The sequence below is a fragment of the Anser brachyrhynchus genome (assembly GCF_964034855.1).
Source record: "Anser brachyrhynchus genome assembly, chromosome: 1".
In the NCBI taxonomy this organism is placed as follows: Eukaryota; Metazoa; Chordata; class Aves; order Anseriformes; family Anatidae; genus Anser; species Anser brachyrhynchus.
In genome coordinates this window covers 40,079,499-40,096,780 of record NC_137694.1, presented here as the reverse complement: position 1 = coordinate 40,096,780, position 17,282 = coordinate 40,079,499, and the positions used below count along the sequence as shown (strand labels likewise).

The following is a 17,282-nucleotide window of genomic DNA, read 5'->3' as shown; positions in this document are numbered from 1 at the left end:
AATATTGATTTCATGATATAAGGCTGTAGCATCCTCCCCCAGGCATCAACAATCATGTTGGAATATTGATATTGTGCCTACCATCATCAATAAAGTCAGTGGGAGCTGCAGAGATGAGCTGCTAGCTCTATTGTGCTGTGGTCCCACAGCTATTTGCTAGTCAGAGATCTTGGAAGGTCAGGAAGGATGGTCTTCATTCCCTGTTATACATGGGTCTGGATCTCATTAGTTGGAGACTGTGATCTCTTAACACTGTAGGTGAAGGCTTCGAATAATGCCCTAGTCTGTCTCTGTAGCTTTTGTTTGGAGCACGTTCATTTGCTCCTGAAGATGTAATGTCTCCTTGTCAGTGCAGGCTACAAAACAAAGGAACATGTTCCCTGGCAAAGAAAGCTGCAGAGAATTGACTAGCAGACTAACAGCTCCCTTCCGTAGTTATGAAGAGAAGACTACAAGGACTCATAATTTAACAAAATTTGAAAACACTGATAAAGTGGGGAAAAGAAAGAAAGAAAGAAAGAAAGAAAGAAAGAAAGAAAGAAAGAAAGAAAGAAAGAAAGAAAGAAAGAAATAAAGAAAGAAAGAAAGAAAGAAAGAAAGAAAGAAAGAAAGAAAGAAAGAAAGAAAGAAAAAGAAAAAGAAAGAAAGAAAAAAAAGGAAACTCTTGAAATGCGTGCAAAGTGTCTTCTGAAGTTTGGAAGTCAAGTCTCTATCATTGGGCCTTAAAATCGTGGTTGTTTATCGTTTAAATATTTTCAGTAGCCATGCTTTCAAAAACAGCAGTAAAACTTCTAGGATGAAACTTGCTTTTATACTTGCTTTATAAGATTTCATACTATAGCTTATTACAATAATTTCACAGCATCCAATTTACTGGAACTACATTACTTTACAATTTATGCTCTTTTTAAAATAGTTTTTATAAAATAGTTAGGTCATATAGAGGCCAGAAGACATTTGCTTTGTTATGAATATCAAAATCACAATTAATATTAAACAAAAATGTCTCCAATAGCATAATACATAACTGTTTTAATCCATTTATCAGGGAATGAGTCTGTGCAGATGAGACTTTCTTTATATAGTCATATACATAGCAGATTGTCTTAGAACTATTTGCTTTGTCTTTAGGAATTCTCAAGTGTATATTTAACAGTTGAGATTCATTGTATGTTGGCATTTGCACAACTGTTTTCTCTGAAAGCAACAAATGTGAATCATCACAATGAATCCTTAGAGAATGCTTCATTCTACTATGATGTATTCTATTTTTCTTTGAAATCTTGGAAAAAGTGTTCTTGGTAATTGGGTTTAAGGTCTTCCAAACTGAGAACTTGTTTGCACACATGCATTTGGAATGTACCTGCACCCAGAGCATAGATTCAATAAACAAAATAAGAGTATTTAAAGGCTGAGTAGAAATATGAGGCTATACTTGCATTGAAGAGTTTGAATTTTATGCTATAAACAACACACTAAGAATAGTAGTGGGATAACATCAAAATGCAAATCTTTTTAAGTGACTTCACAAAGATACAGCTCCTAAAAGTAATTATGTTCATTTTGAATAATTTAATTCCATTAAATCCTAACTTTAATGTATTGTTCTCCCAAACAATAAAGGTTTAAATTTTATATTTGAATGAGCATTGCACAAAAATATAGGATGGTCTATAGAATAAGAAAAGAAGCTCCACTGCATTTCATATTTGATGAATAAATAACTGCCTGGTTACTGTAAGGGCTGATCTCTGAGACACTTTATATGTGACACTCTGAAACACTGTGGTATGATGCAACATATTTGGGCCATGGTAAGTTCTAGGATTTATATTTGAATAGACTTGAAAACCAGAAGTGACTGATGGGATCATCATGTCTGACCTTCCATACTGCAAGTGGCAAATACTCTCAGAAAAAGGACCAATGCCAGAACTTCAGACATAATTCATTTATTTGAAAGCAGAATTGCCATCTCCCCTGGGAAGTCTGTTCCAATGTTTAATTGCACTTTCTGCTTGGAAATTGTCTTATTTCAAAGGCAAAGATCAGATTCCAGTCATTGGATCTTGTTATGCCTTTGATATACTGAAAAAAAACTTTCCTTACACATTTTTTTCCATGTGTAAGTACCAGAGTAACAAGTAATTTAACTTCTTTGTGATAAGACGAATAGAGAAGTTGATATCAGGAAAGCAGATCAATTTGTTGCAATCTAAGATCCAAAAAAAGAAAAGGCATCACTACATAAAAGGTTCATTTCTATGATACACAGGAATATTTGTCAGGAATTGAAATAGACACCAGTGACATGACATCAAGAAAAAACACAGACACCTGAAGATTCTGGTGACTTGAAAAGCAACAGAGAAAGTACATGAAGAATGTTCTAAAAAAATCTCTCTCCAAATAATGAGAAAGAAAAGCATACTAAAGTTGATTCTTTGATTAGGTAAGCAGTATTTCATGGACATTCTAATTTCATAGAATCATAGAAAAGATGGAATTTATGGATCAGGTGCAACACAGAACTTTTAGATAATCTTTCAAATACATGAGGTGAAAAAAAAAATTCAAAAGGTAGAGGCATGAATTCTAAATCTTTCTTGACCCAAAAGTGCTTGTTTTTTTTGAACAGTTCTCCATCTCACACCTTTAGGTCCTCTTCTTCCCCCTAAAAGTGAGACGGCACAAACTCAGGCTAAAGTCGAAAATATTTCCTGAAGCATGAAGGGTCAAACTCATACTGGCATCAGAGTTAGACTGAGCCTTTAATCATGGAGACACCACGTTATATTCATAATCTAATTTTGAATCCTTCTGGATGAAAGTCATTATAATTATTATTGAATTTTATCCATTTAAAGTGTGTCCTCTAGAGTGTTGCACTAATTGACTTTTCTATAACTGCAACTGTGTTTCTATGCATTATCAGTCATATTAATAAATAAGCATTATAATTATAATGGTTCCAGCTGGGACTATTTTGGTTAAAGGTCATGTTTTTCTCAAAAGGTGTATAGTTTATATACTGTCAAGTTTAGAATTAAGAGGATAAAATGTAATTAAACTTATTTTTACCTCAACTCTTCTCCCAGTCAAAAGCATAAAAAAACTCACCTTTTAAAGTTAGGTTTCATGTGACCTGTGTTGAAGTCTTGTAAAAGACTATTCCTTAGTGAGTAACATAACATTTTAGACAGAATATATATATATATATATATGTATATATTAACAAATTTAAGCCTCTTAAAATTCAGGAATGGTACATCTGAGTCCTGAGCTTCTTGTTCTCCTTCATATTTATTAAGTTTTATTCCTATTAAGTTTTACTTCTAACTTTTAGGCTTCCAGAGAATGCATTCTATTTCCCAGAAATCATCACTTCAGCAGTAGCCATTATATCTGAAACCTGAGCACTGGAAACACAGAACTGTGACATATAAGCTACAATGTCAAAAGATTTTTTTAAAACTGGTATGTTAGCCTAGAATTGGATTACCTTCATATTCATATGGCAATTTAGAAAAGATTAAATCTCTGGATAAATCATCAAACTGGGAAAGGAAATCCAAACAACTTTCATTACTTAATTGAAATGCACAAATTATTATGATAATTACAGTAAATTGAAATTGTCTTATAATAGGAATTAAAAAACAACACCAACAACAAACCAACAACAACAACAGGAAATGCCAAGAGCCAGATGAGTCCATCACAGTTTTTAAGGTTTTGACAGAGATTTATTCTACTTTTTCCAAAACTTTCTTTATCACCCAGGGTAAAAGCCCTAAGGTGGATGGGTCACAGCAAAATTTCTGAATATGTTATAGTCTGATGTGGTGGTTTTACCCAGCTGAGCAGCTGAGCTCCACCACAACTGCTCTCTCACTCCCCCTCCCCAAAGGGAAAGGGGCAGAAAATATGATGAAAAGGGCTCAAGGGTTGAGATGAGGGCAGGGATATCACTCAACAATTATCATCTTGGGCAAAACAGACTCAGCATAGGGAGATTAATAAAATTTATTACCTATTACTAACAAGCTAGAGAAGTGACAAACAAAGAAAACAAAATAAAAACACTTTCCCCCCATACAACCTCTTCCACCTTCTTCCCCCAAGTTGCACAGGGGATCAGGGGAATGGGGGTTGTGGTCAGTCTATAGCACTTTGTCTCCACCGCTCCTTCTCGGTCACTCTCTGCCCCTGCTCCAGGTGCGGTCCCTCCCACGGGATGCCGTCCTTCCCGAACTGATCCTTCAGGGGCTTCCCACAGGCAGCAGCTCTTCAAGAACTACTCCAGATATGTGTCTGTACCACAGGGTCCATCCGTCAGGAGCACACTGCTCCAATATGATTCCCCCACAGGCAGCAGCTCCTGCCAGATCAGTTGCTCCTGTGTGGGCTCCTCTCCAAGGGCTACAGCTCCAGCCTGGAGTCTGCTCAGGAAGGGGTCCTCCACAGGCTGCAGCTTCCTCCAGGCCACATCCACCTGCTCCACCATGGGCTCAGCTCCTCCATGGGCTGCAGCGTGGAGATCTGCTCTGCCATGGCACCCATGGGCTGCAGGGGGGACAGCCTGCTCCACCAGGGGCCTCTCCACAGGCCACAAGGGAACTTCAGTTCCAGTGGCTGGAGCACTTCCTCTCCCTCTTTCTGCACTGATTTTGGCATCTTCAGGGCTGTTTCTCACTCCTCACTCTCCCAGCTGCTGTTCCGCAGCATTATTTTTTTTCCAGTGTCTTAAATCTGTGCTCACAGAGGTGCAAACAACATCACTTATTGGCTCGGCTCTGGACAGCAGTGGGTCCCTTTGGAACTGGCTGAAACTGGCCCTTATCTAACACGGGGCAGCTGCTGGACTCTTATAACAGAGTCCACCTCTGCAACCCCCCAATATCAAAACCTTGCCATGTAAACCCAATACTTCTGGCTATGTATGTTTAGAGAGCTGTCTGAGAAGACACAGCCATAACACGGTGGCAGATCCTCAGTAAGAAATCATCTTTCTGAAAATGGATCCAGTTGAGGGAATGAGTTCTAGAGATTCTGATCAGAAGCCTGTGAAGAATATTCTATTTCTGTTTAGATCATTTGTTTCTGCAAATCCTTCAATTTGATAGCAAAACATATGAGCTCTGAGAATATGAATGAAAAGTAAAAGCTTCCAACAAAGTCAAGGCCAAACTGGATGTGTTGTGGGACCACACAATCTGCTGAAGTTCAGGGACAGTAATTTTTCTTTGCTATTTGTAATCAATGTGTTGAATTTAATTGTGCTGTACATTTGGCTAATCATAATGATCTTCATATTGGTTCATCCGATACCAATATGGCAATAACCCCTTCATATTGTTCAATACAGTTGCTGGTTTTCACTCATTCAAGGACCTCTTAGTATCACTGTATTTTAGATTTACTGTAATTACTACTCCACTGAAAAGACCTGAGTATAAGGTATATATATATATAAGTGTTTAAAATATGAGACAATGAGATCCAATAATTGGCTGCTACCGTGGCTCCTGAGTTAAATCCAGTTGGAGTCTGGTCACTTACGGAGTCCCCCAGGGCTCAGTACTAGGGCCAGTCCTCTTTAATGTCTCTATCAATGATCTAGATGAGGGGATCGAGTGCACCCTCAGTAAGTTTGCAGATGACACCAAGTTAGGTGCGTGTGTTGATCTGCTCGAGGGAAGGAAGGCTCTGCAGGAGGATCTGGATAGGCTGGACCGATGGGCTGAGGCCAACTGTATGAGGTTCAGCAAGGCCAAGTGCCGGGTCCCACACCTGGGGCACAACAACCCCAAGCAGAGCTACAGGCTGGGAGATGAGTGGTTGGAAAGCTGCCTGGCAGAGAAGAACCTGGGAGTACTGGTTGATATTCGACTGAATATGAGCCAGCAGTGTGCTCGGGTGGCCATGAAGGCCAACAGCATCCTGGCTTGCATAAGAAACAGCGTGGCCAGCAGGACGAGGGAAGTGATTGTCCCCCTGTACTCAGCTCTGGTGAGGCCACATCTTGAGTACTGTATTCAGTTTTGGGCCCCTCGCTACAAGAAGGACATCGAGGTGCTCGAGAGAGTCCAGAGAAGGGCAAGGAAGCTGGTGAGGGGTCTGGAGAACAAGTCTTACGAGGAGCGGCTGAGGGAGCTGGGATTGTTCAGCCTGGAGAAGAGGAGGCTCAGGGGCGACCCTATCGCTCTCTACAGTTACCTTAAAGGAGGCTGTAAAGAGGTGGGGGTTGGTCTGTTCTCCTATGTGCCTGGTGACAGGACGAGGGGGAATGGGCGAAAGTTGCGACAGGGGAGTTTTAGGTTGGATGTTAGGAAGTACTTCTTTACCGAAAGGGTTATTAAGCATTGGAATGGGCTGCCCAGGGAGGTGGTGGAGTCACCATCCCTGGAGGTCTTTAAAAGATGTTTAGATGTAGAGCTTAGTGATATGGTTTAGTGGAGGACTTGTTAGTGTTAGGTCAGAGGCTGGACTAGGTGATCTTGGAGGTCTCTTCCAACCTAGACGATTCTGTGATTCTGTGATTTTGGGTCATAAGACATAACTGAAAAGTTAAAGTGAGAGAGAGGTATACTTGAGCATTGGCAGAGGGTAACAGTAATGCTAAGTCTAATAAGTTTGAAACACCAGGAATACACAATTGTTCTGAAATCCCATTAGGGAGATGTATTATTATTAGGTACTGCTGTTGCTTCAGTAAGGGAAAGCATTTAAAATACAAATCAGTGGGCACAAAGGTTAGGATGAAATCTAAGACATAAGTTTTTTAAATAAAGTCACAAATCATTTCCTTTTCTTGGGAAGGCAGATGCACTATTTTGAGGAACCCCAAGAAAGAAGATGTAGAACAAATGTCTTGCTGTTTTAGACTTTGCAATCTAACGGGAGAAACTTACTTTGTGCCAATAGGCATTGAAAACAACTCACACAACTTCTCTGCCAATATGGCAATTTGCATAGCATTACCCATAATGCTTCTCATTGTGTCTTTGCTTTGAAAACAGATTTAATTGAGCCTTGCTGAGCTGCATTAATGTGTCTGTTTAAATTGAGCAAATCTAATTAGCTCGCATGAAAGTTATGCCACCTCTGGTGCAGCAAAGCTAATGCAATTAAAGTCAGCCAGATGTATTGAGTATTGTAAACATGCAGTCCGACTGGTGGAGAATAGTTCAGTATTCATCAGAGACTGGACAGTTTTGTAACACATTAACAGCAGCTGCACTCTCTACAGTATACAAATATATATTATGCTGTGTATATGACTATTTTAAAATGCCAAGGATTCTGCATTCTACAACAGTAGATGTTATAAGATCAGAACAATCTAATCTACATCTGTGCAAGTCCAAGTAATTTTTAAAGGGGTCACTACTGTTATATAATAGAAATTGCTACAAAATCAATATTTACTGAACAATTTATACCAAAAAGCTGTTTATACTGGAAATTATTTCAGAAATCTTGACTATGCGCCTTTATGAACTGGGTTTCTAAAAAAGGTGGAATAGTACAGTAACTGGAGTAATAGAGGAAACTCCAAGATGCTCTTTGAAAAGAATCAGAAGGTGCTTAACATGGTAAAAAGGTATTTTAGTGGAATGACTGATTAATTATTTTCATTACAGACTTATTGGATTATGTACCATATTCTAGTTAGCTAATGCATATAAACAAGACAGTTCTTGAGATGCTCAAGAATCCTCGAGATAATTTCTTATCCTTGTACTGATTTGTTTTTAATAATGATCTTAGTATCTCATTTTGTAGATGTCACACACACATACATAAAAACAAAACAACAAAAAACAGTATTAAAAACACCTTGTCAAAGGTTCTCCTATCAATTAAGGTAGTTTGCATAGCATTACTCATAACATTTAAAATTGTGGTTTGGCTTTAAAAACCTCATTTAAGAGAGGTTACTTACAGAGTTGGCGATGTGTATTCAATACAGTTATTCATTGTTTCTCCTCTGCATTCCCTTCATAGAAGAATTCCAAAATATCTGAAAAGAAAAAAAAAAAAAAGAAAAAAAGGCTCCTCTGCTAATCAATAATCTTCTTCTTCCTTATTTATTCAATTAAGCTATAATTGCTGTCAATGGTAATAAAGTTTGATGTTTCACACTGCAGAAAAGGCACTCAGTGGAAAATAAGGTAGCTTATGCTCTCTTCATTCTTCTTAGATCTTGAACTTGCCCCTTTCTAAATTTTTGACTTTCTTGACTGTAAAATGAAAATAGCAGTGCCTCAAGAAATAGTGTTTTTTTTTGTTTGTTTTTGTTTTGTTTTGTTTTTCCCAAGAAAGTTGGAGGTATGTAAATACTATAGAATGAAAGAATTGTGCATAATTTAGTTACTCAGAAGTAGTAGGTTAATCATAGATTAGAACAAAAATGTCTGTTTGTAGAACATCTTTGGTACATAGTTTAAAAAAAATAGAATTGTCATAAAAACTTAAAATAGGACACTAATGAGGAATTCAGTTTTAAAAAACCAATAACCTTTACTCTTAAAGAAGAAAATAGTTTTAAACATGTTCAAGAGAAACTTTCCTGTATTTAGCTGTATGTCTCAAATTCTAGACTTTATCTTGCCTGTTGATTTTTAAAGGCAACATGGCAGAGAGAAAAATATATATATATATATATGCTTACTTACTGGATTTTTAGATTATTTCTATACAAATATTACTTAGTAAATATTACCTTTAACATCATTCCCTACAGTCTTCACTATGGAAGAGGAATGGATTTGATGAAGGGATGGTTTAATACATTCCTGCTTTCCATAGTGTTTTGCATATCAGATGTCTGTGAAGTCTCTGAAATAAGTGAAAATAGCTTAGAAGCCACTTTAAATACTTTGTCCAATGAGGTTTTATTACCCTACAGTGATGTACCTTCCTTCAATACACAACAACCTTAAGAAATGTCTAGGGTATCAGTACAGTCTTTCCACCACTTTGCTAAGAATGTTGTACAGGTACTTTCCTCCCACCTCTCCTCTTCCATGCAGGGTCATGGCAGTGGAATTGAAGTCATATCAGGTTTGCAAGAAGTGGATTCCTTGAATCAGATTGTGTGGGGAGGAATGAGTTGCACAACATTGTTTGTTTGAAAGAAGAATCCTAGGAGGAACATGTATATATATATATATATTTAAGCTGCTGAGCAGGATGCAGATGCCTCTGTTGTTCTTCATCTTCTTCATTTTATAAGGATATAATTCTGTTGGGCACTTAAGACACATTCATTAACCAATTTGTCCATCTTTTAAAAATTACCATTTCCATTTTAAGAAATCTTGAAATGCCAGACATCAGTCCCTGGAGTCAAAAGACTGCCTCCAAAAGGGGCAGAGGGAAGGCAATCACATGTGGGGCTTGTTCCACCACCATTCTGGTGGCAATCTGATGTATCTTTAATTTGTGCAGGACTGCATGTCACAAGATACCAGTGTCATTTCTTAACTGTAATTTCCACCAGCAACTGAACTTCTAAGTAACTTCTAGGCAAGATGATTCAGTGTCCTGTCATTGATTTGCCTTTCACTGAAAAAAACATGTCTTTCTTTACCAGAATCTACGCCTTCATGGTGCTTGTGCCATGGGGAAGACAGCAATTATTCTAAAACATATGGGCTTAAGGCAGATATCTGTTATCTGGAAAAAAGTACATTGTTTTGGTACTTCAAATCAGAAACAGTAAATGCAGAGTGAGAAAGAAGCAAAGTTTTCTGAGTAAAATAAACCAGGCTCCCACTTATCCCAGTGACTTGCTTATCTTAAAGAAACATCATCTGAAGGAAATTGAAGCTGGGAGAAGAAAGGGGGAACATCTTACACAGAGAAATACAGTCACTGAACTGGGTATTAGTTAAATAACAATTATTTTGAACTAAGCAGGATGCACTTCTCAAAAGTTGAGAGAAAAGAACAGTTGCAGCTTGATACCTTCTGCTACTGGCTCAGACCTGCTACGAGTTTGTTAACACCTTCAGAGATGAATGTACTGGGACAAACTTTTTTTTTTTTTTTCTTTCATGAGGGAAAAGGGACACTGTACCAACTAAACAAAGCCCTATGTCACCTAGCAAACAGATAGCATGTAGCAAACAAAAGACAAACAAAAAGATTCAGGATAATTAAAAGAATTATGAAAGACCTATAAGTGGTTGAAACATAAAGATATCTCAAAGTTTCTTTCTTATCAAAAGAGGCAATATCTTAGAAACTTGATTATTAGTAATCAACATATTATTTAGCTAGCCATGACTCCAGAGGCTTTATTACCTACACTTTTTTAAAACATGAAAATGATTAAATCCTGTCAAGTCACATAAATTGAGGAAAAAAAAAATAATCCAGAGCTAGATATTTAAGAATAATTTACAAAGCATTCTGTAAACCTTGCAGATGGCACAGTTGAAATGGGAAAGGGACCACACCATTCAGTCTGTTAGTCTTCATAATCTAATTTACATGGAAGACACATGTGAAGGGTTCCTTGATATGTTGCAAACGGGAGCTTTTGGGGGTTGACATGCTGGTATGAAATTAATGTCTAGATGAAAATTGCAAATGGGCTGAAACATTTACACAAGATCCTAGTCCAGAGAACAACAACTGCAGGCTTTTTGCGCTGGCCCTGGGGGAACCTGACCTCAGGAAGTTTGTCTGTGCAGGCAGAGAAGGGAGCTGTCCTCCTCCTTGCCCTTTCTTCTATGACTCCTCTCACTAAAGGCATGTATGCCCAAACACATGAGCAAGTTATTCAGTATAAGCATAGATAAGTGCAAACTCTGTTCCAGATTTAGCTTTAGGAAACCACTTGCTGCAATATTTCATAATGCTTTCACCTGATAAATATATGGTATTCCAATAAAACAGAGATCACAGAAGCACTACATGAAACTTCATTTACTGGGGAAAGCAATTGCAGATAACTAAGAGACCCCTATGTAATTAACATATAATAATAAATTTCATCTATTTCCTCCAACTCCATAGGAAACCCTCCTGCTTATCCTACACAAAAGCTGATTAAAACTGGGATTGCTCCACAACTTAAACCTTAACAAAGACCTATCCAATACAAAAAATTATTTAATATCATCATTATTTTCTAATATATCTTCAGACTTCATACCTATTTTATGGGTATGTGTGTATGGGTATGTATGGCTGTATAAATTGTTTTTGAGTTGTTTTGCTATGCAATTTCAATTAAAAGATTGCCAGGCTGTCACACGTTATAAGTAAAGTATAAAATATAAATTGGTTAAGTATCAGTTATAAAAGCAAAGAAGCAAAACACGTACAAGATCAGGTAGCAGAAGAGAATACAAGTATAATGACCAGGACCACAGGATTGCAAGTGGAAAGGAAGAACAATGATTCTGATTAACAGAAACTGAAAGAATAATGTGACTGAAACAAAACACAACCTGAGGGAATAATATGGATAACATACAACAGACTCAGTTGTCTTTTATTGGGAGCAAGTCCTTAATCTTGGAAAATAAAATGACAATTATTAGTTTATTAAAAATGTTTTGCAAGCCAGCTTTGTGGAAACATGCACATGCCGTTAAGAAAGATCCGCTTTTGCAAAAACAGATCAGATCCTGGCAACAACATTAGTTGTTAAAATAACACATGTAGTTACTTACACAATGCTTTCTTTAGAGAAAGTGGGAGTTCATGCCTAATGCAGGTCATAGCAAAAAAATAAACAGAGCTTTTCCTAGTAGATGTAAAATTTGTTGAGAACTTCAGTTCAAAACAATAATCCAAGTGAGAACAAGGCTGAGTCTCCTCTCTTACCTCCATTACAGAGACAGGGAGCAATATGAACTCAAGATGCATAAGGTTACAACTACTTGTAACTGAGTATATCAGTTGGAAAGCTTTCTGGGAATGTTTTGACAGAAGGCCCTTTTTATAAGTAAATGAAATAAAATACCCATTTCCTGTTTGTCAGCTTGGACTACAATGTCATAGTAAAAGGTTTGTTACCAGAGTTAACACCCACGCATTTTTTTTTTTTTTTGCTGTCATTCTCAGGAAAATTATCTATTTAAAACCCTACAATTTTTAAATCTGAATAAGGCTAAAAAAAATCATTATGAACAGAGAAACACTGATTTAAGTTTACTTAAAATAATTTTAAGATATATTTACTTCCAACCATCAAGGAACAATATCAACATACTGATTTCTTTGGGGGCATGCAGGGAAAGAGATCCAAAAATCTATCCCAGGGCAGCTTATTTCAGCAGTTCCAGCTTAGATGTAACCTCACATAGGTAAAGGAGCTTGCTGTAATTTCAAATAAACTATATCTACATATCTGATATCACTTCTAGGGGTTATGGAAGATATTCAGCATTGTTTTAACTCTTCTAAGCAAGGCTGTTCTCTCTGTGGCCTTTTCTTCCACTCTAGTACTAGTATACATGCTTTTGATAAAAAGAAACACTCCCAAAGAAACTGTCAGCACCCCAAGTATAGAAGTGTAATTTCTGAGCATTTCTCTTGATAACTCTTGATAATCACAATGAACACAATACCTAGAATGCTAAGTGCTCAGCAGACTAAACAACTGCTTTTCAAAAATATCATAGGCCTTAAAAATATGAAAGAATCTTTTAAATCAAGCTGCTCCACTCTATATACTTTTCCTTACATGCAGCATAACTGTTAGAAGGTCTAACCACTCCTTAGCCAGTATTTACTTAAAGCAGCATTTTCCTCATCTGAGCTTTTAAGTATCCCTACCTGCACATTTAATACACTAAACAAAGTCTCTGCCCTCATTTTCATAGTCCCATTCCAATCAGAGGGACTGCTTGGGGGCTCCCAGGTGCATCCTATAAAAGAAAGAGCGTACAGCTGCTTTGAATTTAATGGAAGCTATTTTTGACAAGCAAAGCAAAAATTTGCTAGGGCAAATCTGCTTTAAAGCAAGAGACAAGAAAACATTCTCTTCTTTCCTATGTTACTGGTCATTCTGACTTCTCCAGTTGTGATATGCTATTCTTGAACCTATATCATTTCTTTAACAACACACTGAAGATAGACTCAGATCTCTGTTGCATCTCTCCTTAGTTTATGGGGAAGGCATAGATGCTTGAAAACTACTTTAACAGGGTAATTATTGCCTGGTGTAATTTACTGGCTAGTATAATGATCTGAGAGGCAATAGAAAAAGGAAGAACTCACAGCAGCTGAAGGTAGGCAATATGTGCCTTTAAATGACACTGAATAAATTAGCTGTGTTAGAATACAAAAAAATAAATATACAAGTTTCAAGCAAGATTTTTCAAACATCTATATAAAACTGAGTTCTGTTTTTGCTTTATTCTCCATTTTGTGTGCCATTTCCCTGTTGATGGACTGCATTGTAGAAGTATCCTGACTGTGACAAGATCAGTTTCTTCCCAATGTAACTTTCAGCAGAAAGAGTGTAGGAAAACTTTTAATGAGAGCTGAGAGAAGCTGTTGCTTCTGACTGTGCCTTAACTACCCGTGCCTGCACAAGTGTGATTTCACTGCTTCTACATAAACCAGCTAAAGAGACTGGAGACTTTCAAATGAGACATGGGTTTGTGCAGGTCAGACAGCACTGGTAAAGGTAGATGTCCTCTGTCAGCTGTGAGAGAAGAGGGATGGGAGGGACGAGAAGAAAACTCGTTGTCAGAAAAATCAGCCTTCACCATATGCTGTTAATAGAGGCAATATCTACCCCAAGGTAGAAGTCAAAGCTGTGTGCTTTCAAAAACTTGTGGCCATCTAGCACTTTTAAAAGCAGCAATGAGTATAATGCAGAAACCTTCCTTGTAAGTTTTGCTTCCTGTTAGCCTACTGAGGTGCCAGGTTGGATCAATTAGGAAGCACAAAAAAGCTGCATTGGGACAAAGCGTACCAGGAACTGTGAGCTCAGTAAGGTGAAGCCTCAGATCCATGGTTTATGAGACTGAGACTTGTATTTCCAGAAAGGAGAAGAGGTGCAGAGAGTGAAACCTTAAAAGTGTCTGGGAGACTTAGAAGTGAATATTGATCCTGACATCCATCCAGCTTACAAACGTGTAGTCTCTGCAGTTGGCTGTACTCTTTCCATAAAGATGTGGAAAGGTGGCTGAGTGAGCAGAGGTCTATATCGGTCCTGTATGGTAGGCCCATCTGGCCCAACACTAGCTTAGCCGAGTTGCAAGTCTGGGTCATGAAGCCTAATTATTGACAGATTAAATTCATGCTATCAGCAGGGCTTTTTCTCTCACACAGGACATAAACTTAATACTGCCAAAGTATATCTGGACTTACCTGCTTTATGCCTTGTCATCTTGAGTCTCTTTGTGCTTCCCAGGATTTCCAGTCCTGCTGGTGGGGCTCAGATAAGAAAGAAACCATGTCTAGTAGAGTAATATCTGCAGAGAGGAGAGGCTGAAAGGCATTACATCAATAAGGTTCTGGCCTAATATTCATTAGCTCCAGAAAATTGCTTGACACAGCTCAGAACTACATTACATTACCAAACGATGGTGCCAGAGAGCTGTGCCCAGGTAAGGGATGATGCACTACTCAGATATGTGATATGTCACAGGAAGAGCTTAGTTATTTATGTGAGTTAACACACAGAGGTGCAATCAGTTTTAAAATCAGTGCAAAATCTTCCTGCTGAGCTCAGTTGTGGAATCCAGTGCATATCTAGTACATTCATTAAAGATAAGTGTGAAGCTCTCATATCTAGGCACTGTGCTATAAGTTTTCATCTGAAATGACCTTTAGCTCACAGAAGGCCGCAATTTCACCTCATACAAATTAATCCTGCACAAACACAGCATGATATATGAATCATATAAAATATTTTAGTGGTATTTTTAAGGCCTAGGGGGATACCTGTTCAGAGGATGAAAATAAAATAATAATAATATTTGCAGTTAGGATTTATTGAGTAACAGTTTTTAAAGAGGTTGCATTTATCAAACACTGTTTAATGGCTACAAGTTGTCTGGAGCTGTCCAAAGAATTTCTGTGCCTATAGGCTTGTGGTCTGCATGTTGAGTCCTGTCCAAGCAGCAGGGACAAAGATGGAGAATCAATGCTCTGAAGACTTGTGTTACAAAGAATCTTTAGAGAAAAGTCAAAAAAGTAGCTTCACAGTGATGTCTTTAGGAAGTGCATGTTTAACCAGGGGAAATATTGATGATCTATATAGCTGTATTCCCTGGTGATTCTTTGGGTGTAACAGGTTACCCCAGCTGGGATGTGGCATGCTGCTTAACACCAGCTTTATGCCATTCCCAAACAAAGTGCTACTCAACAGGGGCAGATGTCTGGCTTAGTATTTTAACAGATGATCAATCAACAGTGTAGTACAGCCACACATAACAAAAGATATTTGATACTCTTGGTTATGCTTCAGATATACTCTAATGCTTCAGACATAGTGAAGTCCTGACCACAGGGATCACAACAGTAGCTATACTTAAAGAATTTGATGGTGCAGACATATATTTTGAGAAAATTAAAAATAAATAAATAAATAAATGGAATTTTGCTGCAGGTTCAGTGCTGTTGTACTTGACCCCATTTACGTTACTTTCCAGGGCATGTTAAGGATTAGTAGAATTTTATCCAAAGGCTCCAGCTGAGACTTAATATCTGATAGTTGTGGCAGGCTAAAGACATGGACTGATGAATGCTGTTCAGTTTATAGACAACCATTTACCTGGATGTGATATTTAATGATGAATAATAAATAAGCAACACATTTGGGGAAACTGTGATTCTCTTTGAGCCGAGTATGAAAACAAGACAAGAAAAAGCAGAAGGCAGTGTTTGTTTTTTCTGTTTTTCCAGCTCTCAACAAGCCTTCGCAACTATTCAGCTTTAGGAATAAGTTCCAGGTTAGTCATGAGGTTGTCAGGAGGAACCTCCACAATAAATGATTTATTTTGTATTTGTCCCTACTAATAAACTAGACAGGGCAGATGCATCAGTTCTGAGCACTGTCCTGTAATAATTCCAAACATTAGTGTAACCCTTGGCTTGGTTTTGAATTGCGTTGACTAGGAATTGCATAGGTAAGGCATCATTTAGAGGTTACTGTAGACTAAGAACCCTACCCATTACATAGACTGTAGATGTAGACCTTAGTAACATGGTTCAGTGGTGAACTTGTCAGTAGTAGGTTAAAGGTTGGACTAGATGATCTTAGAGGTCTTTTCCAACCTGAATGATTCTATGATTCTATGGTTCTATGATTCGGTATAAGTATTCTGTGACAGGGGACAAGCAACTGTAACTGTAGAGATGTAGTGGGCTTCAGTTTCTGGACAGTCTTACTCGAGTTTAAATATAAAAATTAAATATTATAATTAATGTATAGTGGTGACAATCTGCAGAATTCCTTGAGATGCCTATCTAGCTTTCCTGTGCAGAAATAGAACTTGCACTAATGCAAAATGGAAAGTCATTTAGACAAACTTAACTTTTATCAAAAGTAAAAGAACATTTTTGAAATATATGCAGTAGTAGCTCAGGAACATTTTCAATAATCTCTGTGCTAAAATGGGTGTCCCAGCCCTCCAGCAGTGTAAACTGTTGGGCCTTCTCCCAAAATAGAGATCTGGGGATAAATAAAATAAATAAATAAATAAATAAATATTTATATATATATATTATATATATATATATATACATATAATCCCAAAGGAGACACTTAGAAAGATGCAAAGAAATCAGATAATAGGTAGGAAAAATAATGTTTCAGCCACACTACTCTGTCTGCAACAGTTAGCTGACATTTTTCCCTGGCTACTTGCTCAAGGAGAAATACCATAGACGTACACCTTCACAGGAAAAACTGTGATTCTTCTTTGCCACCTTCATCCTTTCAGTGAGTAAACCATGAGTTTCAAAACCTGATTTTGGCCATGGAAAATACGAATACTTTTAAGAATAAACAAGTTCTTTTTAGCCTGGCTCAGCCATAATCAACAGATGTAAGACTGCTTATTGTTTCCTATATGTCAAATAAGTCTCTCTACATATTTAAAGAAACAGCTTAGTTCACATTTATGATAAACTACATCACAGCAAGCCACATCAAATTGCTGCAGGTTGTCACTATTAATTTTAATAAATAAGGTTAGCATATTTGATACTCAGGCCCTGGACTTTTTTGAGGGATGTCAACATGAGTACAGAAACACAATGGTTTCTGCCAAGTATTTTGTTAGATTGAGAGAACATGA

The 17,282-nt window shown here is 37.5% G+C and overlaps 1 long non-coding RNA gene across 3 annotated transcripts in view; it reads right to left on the bottom strand.

The window, feature by feature from the left end:
- The window catches only part of LOC308191730, a 126,885-nt gene that overhangs the window by 74,481 nt on the left and 35,122 nt on the right, over positions 1-17,282 (bottom strand). The window contains exons 2-4 of one of the 3 annotated variants that reach the window (XR_013948234.1): positions 14,347-14,466; positions 7,949-8,026; positions 5,533-6,562 (exon numbers count right to left, since the gene is read on the bottom strand). This is a non-coding gene — a long non-coding RNA (uncharacterized lncRNA). Of the gene's footprint in view, positions 1-5,532; positions 8,027-14,346; positions 14,467-17,282 lie in introns of those variants that run through there. The other 2 variants (XR_013948232.1, XR_013948233.1) reach the window with 2 other exon arrangements.